This window comes from Salvelinus sp. IW2-2015, linkage group LG19, assembly GCF_002910315.2.
Source record: "Salvelinus sp. IW2-2015 linkage group LG19, ASM291031v2, whole genome shotgun sequence".
NCBI lineage: Eukaryota > Metazoa > Chordata > Actinopteri > Salmoniformes > Salmonidae > Salvelinus > Salvelinus sp. IW2-2015.
The window spans coordinates 16,547,720-16,561,450 of record NC_036859.1 but is presented as its reverse complement, the minus strand read 5'-3'; the positions used below and the strand labels follow the sequence as shown (position 1 = coordinate 16,561,450).

The 13,731-nt window shown below is 43.6% G+C and overlaps 1 pseudogene; it reads right to left on the bottom strand.

Annotated features, from left to right (window-relative positions):
- Positions 1-275: 275 nt before the first annotated feature.
- The window catches only part of LOC111978952 (cadherin-2-like), an 85,246-nt pseudogene continuing 71,790 nt past the window's right edge, over positions 276-13,731 (bottom strand).

Sequence of the window (13,731 nt, the reverse complement as noted above, 5' to 3'; positions counted from 1 at the left end):
CCAAAAGTCAGTACCATTAAAGCCTTGAACATAAAACTAATCATTCAGATCCCAAAAAATGTACAAAAAGGCACATTATATCCCAGTGCTTCTGTACTGTGAAATTCAAGTGTAACTGAGCGCGCTCAATATCAACGATCCAAACAGTGACAGTTCACCAATGTTCCCTCCCCTTCTCCAAAACTGGACTGCACTTCATCGTATGCCTAAGCCTTCAACAAGCATATGTATGCGTAGACTACAACAATAAGCCTAGATTGGTTGTTTTTTGAAAATATTTCTGAATTATGTTAATTTTTTTTTGAACTTTTCTGTCATTGTTCCTGTCACCACTCTTTCAGGGGAATATCGGTAATCAGAAGCTGTCCACATCCATTGAGAGGAAAACAAAATATATTTTCTCTTTTCCTGGGTTCACCATTCTTTGTCATCTTGTTTTTTTAGGTCTTGCACATCCTGTGTCCTAGTCGTCGCTCCCTCCGTACATGTCTGCGAGTTTTCTGAAGCGAGGGCCCCAATCGTTGAGGTAATCGTAGTCCTGGTCCCCTCCGCTGCTGGAGGAGTTGAGAGAGCTTAGGGAGCCGGCTGTGGAGCCACTGCCTTCATAGTCGAACACCAGCAGGGAGTCGTAGGGCGGGGCTGTGGGGTCGTTGTCTGCTGCCTTAAGTCCCTGGATGGACGGAAGGAAATTAAAAAAATACAGTTAGATGAGTGAGGAGATTCCAGCCAGTCCAACATGACCAAACCCTGCCTGACAATAGCTTTCAGACACCATTCACAGACATGTTCTTATCCCATACTGCCACCTAAATAGGCTAATATTAACAGGCTAGCATTTCCTAAAATTTTCCTCCCTTCTACATGTTTAGGAAATCAGGTCCTTTTCATGGATTAAGACCGGCTCTAATTTCCCACTGAGTGTCCGTCTGCAGCGAAGCATTTTGCCTTTGATTCTCCCTGATATTTTTGGCATGCAGGATTATCCAGGACTTTATCAAAAGCTGAGATTTAGCATGACCGCCTGACCAAATGCCTCAGCTCACTGATGACTTAGCCTGGCCCTCCCCCTCCTCAAACCTCCATCACTCCAATGTCCACGGGCGCTGCCTGAGGGGCTTGGAGGGCTGAGAGGAGGAGATTGCTGTAGTGGCACTGACAATATGCCAGCTATCACCACCACACTCTGGACCCTGGTACAGTACTACATGCCCACTCCATTTCGTGTGTTCAAGTATTGCTCCCCAAAACTAGGAATGAGCCCTGGGGAAGTGCTGAGCAACATTGTATTTGTTTGTGTGTGTGTGTGTGTGTGTGTGTGTGTGTGTGTGTGTGTGTGTGTGTGTGTGTGTGTGTGTGTGTGTGTGTGTGTGTGTGTGTGTGTGTGTGTGTGMGTGTGTGTGTGTATATGTTCCATTAGTGTGTGTGTGTTTCAGAGTGTGGGGTGCAATGGTGGGGGTGTTCCATTTTGAAGATTGTGCTTAACATTCCCAGAAGCTCTCGTAGCAGTGTGAGAGGTCCTTATGGATTGCTATTGATTTCCAAGCCCATTCCCTAACGGTACTCTAGAGACTTGATGGATTGCTAATCTAGCACAGGAGATGTGCTTTGGCCATGAAGAGCATAGGGCCCAGTCCCGAATTCAACATCTTCTCATTGCGAGTGAGAACATCTAACAAATAAGAACTGAATGAAAAGAAACAGAGCACAACACGAAGAAACAAACGAGCCACTAGGCTCATTGGAAACATGTCAGAGATTTATTTGAACTCCATTTTGTAGTTCTCTCTCTCTCTCTCAAAAAAAGGATAGATTGAAACAAAGTGCCCAGATGCTTAGTGATTATTTTCCACTTCTTAGCCTTTGTTAAATGTTTGCTCAGGGCTGTGGCGCTGATAATTTGGTGGGAAATATGACAGATGGATTGTTCATTACAATTACAGCCATCACTGCTCTGATGGATAGAGTCCCATCCGGCACAACCACCACTCCACTGGGAGTGTGACAAGGTTAGCCAATCACAGAGCTTCGCCCTCCTAATGACATTAAAACTGAGTCATCCAATGTGTGAGAGAGACTATCGTCCATCTTAAGAAAACATTGTGCTGCCCTGTCCTCCCCTGACTTCACCCTCTGATCCACTGCTCACAAAACAGGTCTCGTATTGAATGTAATAACATCCTATTCAGAGATTTGCGGCGTAAGTTTCTCTGTTTATTTCCCCTGATTAGAAACAAACTGTAGTATTGTCACTGTGAATATGGGGGTTCAGAGTGTAACAAAGTGTGGAAATGTTGACTTGAAAAACTTTTCCCCCAATAACACTTTATTTGAATCTTTAATCTGTGTGAARTTTTTGCCCAGTACCTGTGGCCAACAAAAGGTTATATAAGGTGAGGCTGATTTCCCAAACATTACCTCCCGGAGTGGGAACAGACTAAAAGCTGGATAATAGGCTATTGTTTGGCCACTCTGAGAGGCTAAATTCTTGGGCGGATTTGAGACCTATGCTTACCTACCCATTTTTGTATTAACTGCCAAAGGCTCTGTGGGCATGGGGTTGTGTGTGCACTCCAGACTTTGAGCCCAGACACATCACCCCAGCCCCACCCCCCTCCACCCCGAGCAACCAGGTCAGATTCCAACCCCAATGAAGACAAGGCATAAACCAGCTGCCAGCAGGGGGCAGTAGATAGAATCTACGAGGACCACCTGTGTGTGTTTGTGTGTGTGCGTATGAGTGTGAGTGTGAGTGTGCATGTGTATGTGATGGGAAACAGGCTGACATGTGCTGCCTGTAATGTGGATGTCTGGGTCAGGATGCTCTGGCCCACAACATCCTGCTGTCCTTGTACAGAAATAATACATAAAACAGCAGACCTGTCTCTGCTCCAATAAGTATTGCCGTTTTTTTACGCACTGGACAAAACACTCAAACTCACTCAATATAAATTGAGCTGACAAGAGCATTAAGTGTTTTCAGGAATTTTCTGAGAGAGAGAGCGAGGGAGGAGGAGTGGGAGAGAAATAGCACGAGTAGCAGAGTTCTAATCTAAAAACATGGGAATAGGCCAAAAACAGGGGGAGACAGAGAAAGAGAGAACTCCATTTTGGATACAGTGAAAGTCTTGTCTGTTGGAGCTGGTGAAAAATACATGACCGTTCTTTTCATTTTACATCCACCCTTCAACACTGGAGTCAATGGTGCCCTGAGGCAAGCGAGGCCATGAAGGAACAGAACAGGGCACCTCTATGGAAAAGGCAATGTGCTGTTCTCTGTCTCATCCCACTAGATCTCTACAGAGAGACGTCTAAAACTATTACCCCGTCCGATTCTTCTGCACAGCTAAGAGAAACATAATTATCTCCAAGTGAATAATATTATAATTACATGTGTGGATTTAGTTCACTTAAATTGGACACATTATAAATACTGTATTTTTGTCAGAGAACCAAAAAAGCGATTATCTCCTATTCGTGGACAATTTCCATAAGGGACAGATCCAAATTTACTTGGGGCGGAGTGGCTGGTCCAACTCAAGGTGTCATACAATAAAATGCACCCCCCCAACGTAACAAATATGTTCACATGATCCTCCCCTTGTATTGTAAAATAAATTGAACACCCTCCCCCCTCATAGAATTAACTCAAAATTATGTTTACGACCACAAATAACAATAACTGTAGCGACCCTGTGTTTATAAACGTGGATATAGACTTTGCCACTTAAGCATGTTTTTGTGGCACAGTCAATGTCACACAGGGCTATGGGCCAGAAGGTTGAGGGTTCGCCGACCATCTGAGACAAGCTCAATCTCCCTGCCTGTTTCATTACACCACGATCAGAGCCGGCTGCAGACATTGATCAGCTAGGGCGAAGTCAGATTTTGAACATTTTGATGCCATATTTAAAATTATATAAAATATATGCAACAAATTTTCCACCAACAGGTTTCTGTGCCAATGCACCACACAACCAATAGACAAAGCATACCGACATCGGGCACTTCAATATAATGGTTTGCATTGTCAACACCACAATAAATAGACTATGTCAATCTTGACAAACAGAAAATACATCCCTTCCTYCCTTGTAGGCTTACCGAGTATCGAAGMCTTGACAATCTCCYAATGTCATGAAACTTTTGGTGTTTTGTAACAGATGTCTTTTTCCATTCATCACAGTTTGGATTGGTTGATTGATTTTATTTGTCAGTGAAAAAAATACATACAGTTGAAGTCYGAAGTTTACATACACTTAGGTTGGAGTCATTAAAACTCGTTTTTCAARCACTCCACAAATTTCGTTTTAACAAACTATCGTTTTGGCAAGTCGGGTAGGACATTTACTTTGTGCATGACACAAGTAATTTTTCCAACAATTGTTTACAGACAGATTATTTCACTTATAATTCACTGTATCACAATTCCAGTGGGTCAGAAGTTTACATATACTAAGCTGACTTTGCCTTTAAACAGCTTGGAAAATTCCAGAAAATTATGTCATGGCTTTAGAAGCTTCTGACAGGCTAACTGACATCATTTGAGTCAATTGGAGGTGTACCTGTGGATGTATTTCAAGSCTTACCTTCAAACTCAGTGCCTCTTTGCTTGACATCATGGAAAAATCTAAATAAATCAGCCAAGACGTCAGAGAAAAAACCTCCACAAYTCTGGTTCATCTTTGGGAGCAATTTCCAAACGCCTGTAGGTACCACCTTCATCTGTACAAACAATAGTACGCAAGTATAAACACCATGGGAACACGCAGCCGTCATACCGCTCAGGAAGGAGACACACTCTGTCTCCTAGAGATGAACGTACTTTGGTGCGAAAAGTGCAAATCAATCCCAGAACAACAGCAAAGGACCTTGTGAAGATGCTGGAGGAAACAGGTACAAAAGTATCTATATCCACAGTAAAACGAGTCCTATATCGACATAACCTGAAAGGCCGCTCAGCAAGGAAGAAGCCACTGCTCCAAAAGCACCATAAAAAAGCCAGACTACGGTTTGCAAATGCACATGGGGACAAAGATCGTACTTCTTGGAGAAATGTCCTCTGGTCTGATGATACAAAAATAGAACTGTTTGGCCATAATGACCATTGTTATGTTTGGAGAAAAAAGGGGGYYGCTTGCAAGCCAAAGAACACTATCCCAACCGTGAAGRACGTTGGTGGCAGCATCATGTTGTGGGGGTGCTTTGCTGCAGGAGGGACTGGTGCACTTCACAAAATAGATGGCATCATAGGTAGGAAAATTATGTGGATATATTGAAGCAACATCTCAAGACATGAGTCAGGAAGTTAAAGCTTGGTCACAAATGGGTCTTCCATTTGGACAATGACCCCAAGCATACTTCCAAAGTTGTGACAAAATGGCTTAAGGACATTAAAGTTAAGGTATTTGAGTGGCCATCACAACGCCCTGACCTCAATCCCATAGAAAATTTGTGGGCAGACCTGAAAAAGCATGTGCGAGCAAGGAGTACTACAAAACTACAAAGGTTACACCAGCTCTGTCAGGAGGAATGGGCCAAAATTCACTCAACTTATTGTGGGAAGCTTATGGAAGGCTACCTGAAACGTTTGACCCAAGTTAAACAATTTAAAGGCAATGCTACCAAATATACTAATTCAGTGTATGTACATTTCTGGCCCACTGGGAATGTGTTGAAAGAAATAAAAGCTGAAAGAAATCATTCTCTCTACTATTATTCTGACATTTCACATTCTTAAAATAAAGTGGTGATCCTAACTGACCTAATATAGGGATTTTTTACTAGGATTAATTGTCAGGAATTGTGAAAAACTGAGTTTAAATGTATTTGGCTAAGGTGTATGTAACCTTCCGACTTCAACTGTATATTCAAAGACTTTTAAAGTGACCAGGATTGCACAATAAAGTTGGGGAATTATTTCCATTGTGGTCCTTTTTTTTTTTTTTACATAAATACATTTACAATTACATTCACTGGACTAGCGCACTTGAGTCTTTGGGGTGTATATAGCTAGGTTTCCATCCAATTGGTGACAGATTGCAAATATTCTAATATCCCCATAAAAACAATATGGCATTTCAGAGTTTCCTTTTGGAGAATTTGGTGCTGGACAACATGACAGGGACATTTGAGAAGTTTTATAAATTCAGATCCAACCTAGTATAGCCAGCAACATAAATAAACACCGTCTGTGATTTATTTAGAATTCAAGGCACACTGAACCAGCATGGCTTCCACAGCATTCTGCAGCGATATGCCATCCCATCTGGTTTGCACTTAGTGGGACTATCATTTGTTTTTCAACAGGACAATGACCCAACACACTTCCAGGCTGTGTAAGGGCTATTTGACCAATAAGGAGAGTGATGGAGTGCTGCATCAGATGACCTGGCCTCCACAATCACCCGACCTCAAACCAATTGAGATGGTTTGGTTTGGAATGAGTTGGACCGCAGAGTGAAGGAAAAGCAGCCAACAAGTGCTCAGCATATGTGGGAACTCCTTCAAGACTGTTGGAAAAGCATTCCAGGTGAAGCTAGTTGAGATAATACCAAGAGTGTGCAAAGCTGTCATCAAGGCAAAGGGTGGCTWCTTTGAAAAATCTAAAATCTATTTATATTTTTAAAATACTTTTGTGGTTACTACATGATTCCATATGTGTTATTTCATAGTTTTGATACCTTTAATATTATCCTACAATGTAGAAAATAGTCAAAATAAAGAAAAACCCTTGAATGAGTTGGTGTTCTGAAACTTTTGACCGGTAGTCTATATTTATACAGTATATATATATACAGTGGGGAGAACAAGTATTTGAGATACTGCCGATTTTGCAGGTTTTCCTACTTACAAAGCATGTAGAGGTCTGTAATTTTTATCATAGGTACACTTCAACTGTGAAAGACGGAATCTAAAAAAAATCCAGAAAATCACATTGTATGATTTTTAAGTAATTAATTTGCATTTTATTGCATGACATAAGTATTTGATCACCTACCAACCAGTAAGAATTCCGGCTCTCACAGAAAGCTCRGGCTCTCTTTCTTTAAGAAGCCCTCCTGTTCAATTTTCTATCATAATATTTTGTATAAAGATAAGCATTATATTGTTAGATTATAGGAGTAACTTTGGTAGGCCTGAAACAGTCTTCCTCACCTCAAGTTCAACTGTTGGAGTCAGTTGGAGCGCCGGGGTGCACTGCCTTCATATRATAGGCCTGCAGCAGCTAAAGCTTAGTAATAGCCACACCATACCAAACCTTCACAAACGTTTCTAAACTTTATTAGGGTAATATCAAAAGTAAGTCAAGCCATTGTTCACAGGGAAAATACAAGCAGGACAGCGAATGTAAATCAGGGAAAAAACGCACCACCCTCTCCTGTGCCCAATAAAAAAACACACAAAATCAAAAAAAAAATTGACAACCCTCCCCTATTTTGGACCACCCCCCAAGTAAATTTCGATCTGTCCCTAAGGAAACACTATACAGGCAGTTGTAAATGCAAAYGGGAAAATTAATTCATGAAATTAATTTCCCATTAACCTTTCATGTCTGTATGCGTCTGTTCTGTTTCAATCAATACTTGCATGAGTACAGGGAGAGAGATTAGCTAAATAAACCTTCAAATGTGAAGCCTGCATCATCTACTTCAACTGCTTTCCTTTATTTTGAAGTATTCACTTCATTAAATTAAATAATTATACCTCTACCCCTAACCATGACCTTTAGTGTTTATGAAATCATTCTCTAAATATTACTGATTTAGAGAATGACATTGAAAATGGACTTTGACAGGGGAAGCACTCACCTGTGGAACCGTGAGAAGATTAGTGTGTTTGTTTATGGTTTATTTGTTTACCTCGTTGATGAAGTCTCCGATGTCCCCGGGGTGCGGGGCTGCTGACCTTATGGGGTACTGGGGCTCAGGGTGCAGCGGCCTCTCGTCCATACGCCGGATTCCCACGGGCTTGATGGTGTCCGGCTCTATCGTGTCGGGCTGCTGAAGCTGGCTCAGGTCATAATCCTGGAGGGGAGGGGGAGAGGAGAGACAGATGGGAGTCAGCAAGAAGCCAGAGACAAGTGGAGATCCACACAGAGCTGGGGAGAGGAGCTCGACATAACCCCCCACCAAGACCTAGACCCTGATCCATACACACATGGGCAGAACTCCCTACCTAGACCAATACACACATGGGCAGAGCTCCCTAACTAGACCAATACACACATGGGCAGAGCTCCCTACCTAGACCAATACACACATGGGCAGAGCTCCCTACCTAGACCAATACACACATGGGCAGAGCTCCCTACCTAGACCAATACACACATAAAGAAGTATTTAACTAGMCAAGTCAGTTAAGAACAAATTCATATTTACAATGACGGTCTACCCCTGCCAAACCCTAATCCAGACGATGCTAGAACAATTGTGCACCGCCCAATCACAGCCAARTGTGAAACAGCCTGGAATCGAACCAGGGTCTGCCGTGACACCTCTAGCTACTGAGATGCAGTGCCTTAGACCGCATTTCCATTCGGGAGCCATYGGCAGAACTCCCTACCTAGACCAATACACACATGGCCAGAACTTCCTACCTCGACCAATACACACACGGGCAGAACTCCCTACCTAGGCCAATACACACATAAAAAAGTATTTAACCTTTATTTAACTAGGCAAGTCAGTTAAGAACAAATTCATATTTACAATGACGGTCTACCCCTGCCAAACCCTAATCCGGACGATGGTGGAACAATTGTGCACCGCCCTATGGAACTCCCAATCACAGCCAGTTGTGATACAGCCTGGAATCGAACCAGGGTCTGCAGTGACACCTCTAGCACTGAGATGCAGTGCCTTAGACCGCTGTTCCATTCGGGAGCCATGGGCAACTCCTTACCTAGACCAATACACACACGGGCAGAACTTCCTACCTCGACCAATACACACACGGGCAGAACTTCCTACCTCGACCAATACACACACGGGCAGAACTTCCTACCTCGACCAATACACACATGGCCAGAACTTCCTACCTCGACCAATACACACACGGGAAGAACTTCCTACCTAGATCAATACACACACGTGCAGATCAGAATAAGATCCACCTAGACTGATACACACACATAGGCCACATGATCTACCCGAGACTGGGACACACTGAAATAAAAAGGGTCAAATCATGAAATCCTAGAAAAAGAATATGCAGAGCTAATATATATATATATGTATATATATATATATATATGAGTGGGGTGGCAGTGTCTACATAACTGTATATTGTTGTTACTGTTACTACCCTGCTTCATCAGTGCTACAAATCCTATCAATGGGTGGACTTTAGACTGTTGGTTGAAGTATTACCACTTGGACAGTTAGCTGCATTTAACAATATCCAGCTTCGGGGTCAATGCTAAGGAACCGAGCATCAGTCTTCAACCCACTTGCAATAGAGCAGTGTTCTTCTGGAAGAGTGTGCAGGAAACTGTTCTGCTCTAATCAGGCCCCAGACACGGAATGGCGGATATGCATAAGCCATTACTAATCCTATTAACATTGCCAAGGCAACCTGACTGGCTCGCCGTTTGGTTTGTGCAGTGTCACAGGAGGAGAGAGAAGGAGTGGACAGAGCTGTAGASAGAAATTGAGAGAGAGAAAGAAATGGAGAGAGAGAGAGAAACAGAGAGATGGAGAGAACAAGAACAAGAATGAGAGAGAAAGAGATTTGGAGAGCCATGGTGCGTTGTGATGTGGATGAGAAGACAGCAGTGAYGAGGTGGACTGATATGTTATCAGAGAGGATATGATGGAGGGAATGCCATGGGAGAATAGTTGTGTGCTTAATAAGCGTGAATGACGGAGTGTCCCTCTTTAGCACATTTTCAGTAATCCATCCATCTCTAATATCCCCCTTCAATATTGTCCCTGCTCGCTTGCACATATAACTATGCATATAACTAAGCTCACACACACAAATCCTGAGTGAGTATGCATGTCTAAAGATGGACAAATAAATACATACTGTAGATGACTAAAATACAAACATATGAATCGAAACACAAACACAACTACACATGTTGACACTCCAGTCCAGACACTCCAGTCCAGACACGCCAGTCCAGACACTCCAGTCCAGACACTCCAGTCCAGACACTCCAGTCCAGACACTCCAGTCCAGACACTCCCTACTCCAAAAAAATGACGGTGTTCATATGAACACATGTATCTAATTTAGGCCTTTGTATTCCTTGTGGAACATAGGCCTACACATGTATCATGTTTAATCTGGAAATAAACAAATGGATAATCTAAACAGACAGATTGACAGTGCGTGTAAAAAATAAAATCCCCATGTCCCCTCCGGTTGACTGAAAGGGTCTGTCTGGAAGGGGACAATGGCCATCATACATCCCAGAGCAGGATGCCATGTGTCCCCTCCAGCCCACCTCCCTCCTCCCAGCCCACCACCCTGTGACCCTTCTAGGACCTACCACAGGGTCATCCCAGAGGTCAGAGCTTAGTGACAGAGAACTGCAGCATATCATTAAAGTCACGTAGCCACAACTGGATAATGACGACACGCTAAGCACTCAAGGGCACCATTCTTCACACATTACAGCTCCAAGCACCAACACACTGACATATAATTTCCCCTGCCACGCCCGGACAACACATTGAATCACCCACATTGTGGCTYGACATTCCAAAGCAAAGGCCTCCACTTGATCCTACAACGGGTAAAGCTGGACAGTAAACAATATCAGATACACAAACTCCTCACGTAAGGGGAGGAATTTGTTAGGCCATATTTTCACTTCAAATATTTTTTTAATATTCTGCTTGAGGCAAAAGATTGACTGACGATGGCCCTGGTCTGCACCTATTGACTGATTCCGTGCCCTCCCTCCTAGAGTGAGACTTTAACAAGAGGTTGTTTTTTTCCACTCTTTTTTTTCTTTTCACAACTGAATGAGGAATTAGGACACCTGCTGTGGTTGCATACACAGGTTTGTTCTGTCAAGACAAAATAGTTTGTTGGTAATTTAATAACTGGGCTGAACGAAAGGAAGTATCTTTAAGCTATTTTGTTTGTGTGGCCTTGAAAAATAAGCATTTCCATCTGTATTTGGTAAAACGATATCATATACAGCTTTCCTCTGTGGCCCTTTGAAAAAGTTGGCAAAGACGTGCTTCAGTTTGCGACTGCATTGATGAACAGGCAGGGCTAGAAAACACTCATTACAATGGAGTTTCTCCATCAAGTTACAAAACTTTAACTTCCACAGAAGTTTCTGGAATTGGATATTCTTTCCACACCACATTATTCTTCACTTCCCACACAGCCAGTGAGAAAGGGGCTGATCAGCTGTCTCCTCTTGGTAGAATGAGTGCCCCACGGACTAATAAAAACCCAGGCAATGGCAGTCAGAAACTAAAATAAAATACTCAGAGAGCACAGAGTGGCCAATGGTCTGACACTTCAATTTCCTCCACAGCGGGAGAGATAGGGAGAACAGAGGTGAGGCATTATATAGTCCACATCACTGGGACAGTCTGGTTCAATTTTTACCCAACACACACCACCGACTGACTGACTTCCAGATTCCAAAGACAAGACCATTTCCTTCTGACGTCCAGCCCTCCTCCCTCAAAATGGAAGCTTGTTTTCCCTCGATAAATCTGAATTCAGTTACCCCCCCGCTTCTACAGTCTTTGAGGAGCGTTATATCACAGTGTCTTCAGAAATCACTGTGCATGTGTGCGTGTCTCTCTCCTGCCCAATCTCTGGCAGATGTGTAATGGCTTCCCAGTCATATCGTTACCTTTAGATGGAGCTTAATTATTACACAGTAGCAGATGTATGTCTCCAAATTACATTATCCCTGCAATTACTAGCCTCCGAAGCCAATTTAGGACTGAAGACTGCTACCCCCCCCCACACTCATCTCTAGTCTACACTACCTAGGCCAGTGTGTGGAGTCCCTCACAGAATGGACCCGTGGCATGAACACACTCCATTTGTGGAAGATGTTAACAGCCATTTACAAAATGATTCCCTTGAATTAACTGAAGTTCATTATAAGAACTGTGGTTTTCTGTGTACAGTTTAACTGAGGATGTCTTGTGTGTGTGTGTGTGTGTGTGTCTGTGTGTATGTGAGTTTGTGTTTCAATGTGTATGTGTGTGTGTCTGTCTGCGCATGTGTGTTACTCCACCTGGTCCTCCTCTCCACCTCCCTCCTCATCGTACTTCAGGATGTTGTCTCTGACGTCGTCCTCTGGGTCAATGAGAAGCTGCTTGGCCTGACGCTCCTTATCACGACGCTTCATCCATACCACAAACAACAACACCAGAACTACAGAAGGAGGGAGGGAGGGAAAGCGTGATTGAGAGAGATCCCATATTACAAAACATAATAACTGACATATTTTGCATACACATGTAATCCAATCCAGAATTTAGAGCTTGCCTCGAGCCTGATCAGGGCTATCTTTTGGGTAATCCTGAAATAATCTACTGGTGTCTCTTGGGCATGATGTTTAGCTCCCTCCATAATTCCTGTGGCAGTGTTTGGGGATGGCAAGGGATGGCATTTGATCTTGTCTGTGTGTGGCAGGTGGGGTGGTGGGGACACTGGTGTGTGTGTGTGTTTGTGTGTGTGTGTGACTGTGAGAGTGTGTGCACGCGCGAGCATGCGAGAGGGCAGGGTTGCACTCACTGAGGAGGATGATGATGCAGAGCAGGATAGCGATGATGGCGCCCGTGCCCAGCCCTGCGGCGATGATGTGCTGCTGGTCGGTGCAGTCCCCGTTGTGGTCACACTGGCACACCTTGACCCGCAGGTAGGATGTGTTGGACATGGGCAGGTTGCCAGAGTCAGTGATGATGATGGGGATCTCGTAGATGCCGCTTTCCAGGAAGCCAATCTTCAGGCTCAACTGGGCATAATCACCTGGGAAACGGGGGAGAAGGAGAGAAGGGGGAGAYGGAGGGAGGGAAAGAGATGTAAAGGAAGGGAAAGTGAAAGAAGAAAGATAAATAASAAACTCAATTACTAATCCCTAAATAAAACAAAACAACACTCTACTTAAAATGTTCCAGAGTGTAACTACTGGGAAAATAAATACACTACCTGGCCAGTAGTATGTGGACACCTGCATGTCGAACATTTCGTTCCAAAATCATGGGCATTAATATGGAGTTAGCCCATATGCCTACACTCTTCTGGGAAGGCTTTCTAATAGATGTGGTAACATTGCTGTGGGGACTTGCTTCCATCCAGCCACAAGCGCATTAGTGATGTTMGGCACTAATGTTGGCCGATTAGGCCTGGCTTGCAGTTGGCAATCCAATTTGTCCCAAAGGTGTTCAATGGGGTTCAGGTCAGGGCTCTGTGCAGGCTAGTCAAATTCTTCCACACCGATCTCTACATACCATTTCTGTATGGACCTCGCTTTGTGCATGGGCGCATTATCATGCTGAAACAGGAAAGGGCCTTCCCCAAACTGTTGCCACAAGGTTGGAAGCACAGAATCATCTAGAATGTCATTGTATGCTGTAGCGTTAAGATTTCCCTTCACTGGAACTAAGGGTCTAGCCCAAACCATGAAAAGCCCCAGACCATTATTCCTCCTCCACCAAACTTTACAGTTGGCACTATGCATTCAGGCAGGTAGCGTTCTCTTGGCATCCGCCAAACTTAGATTTGTCTGTCGGACTGCCAGAT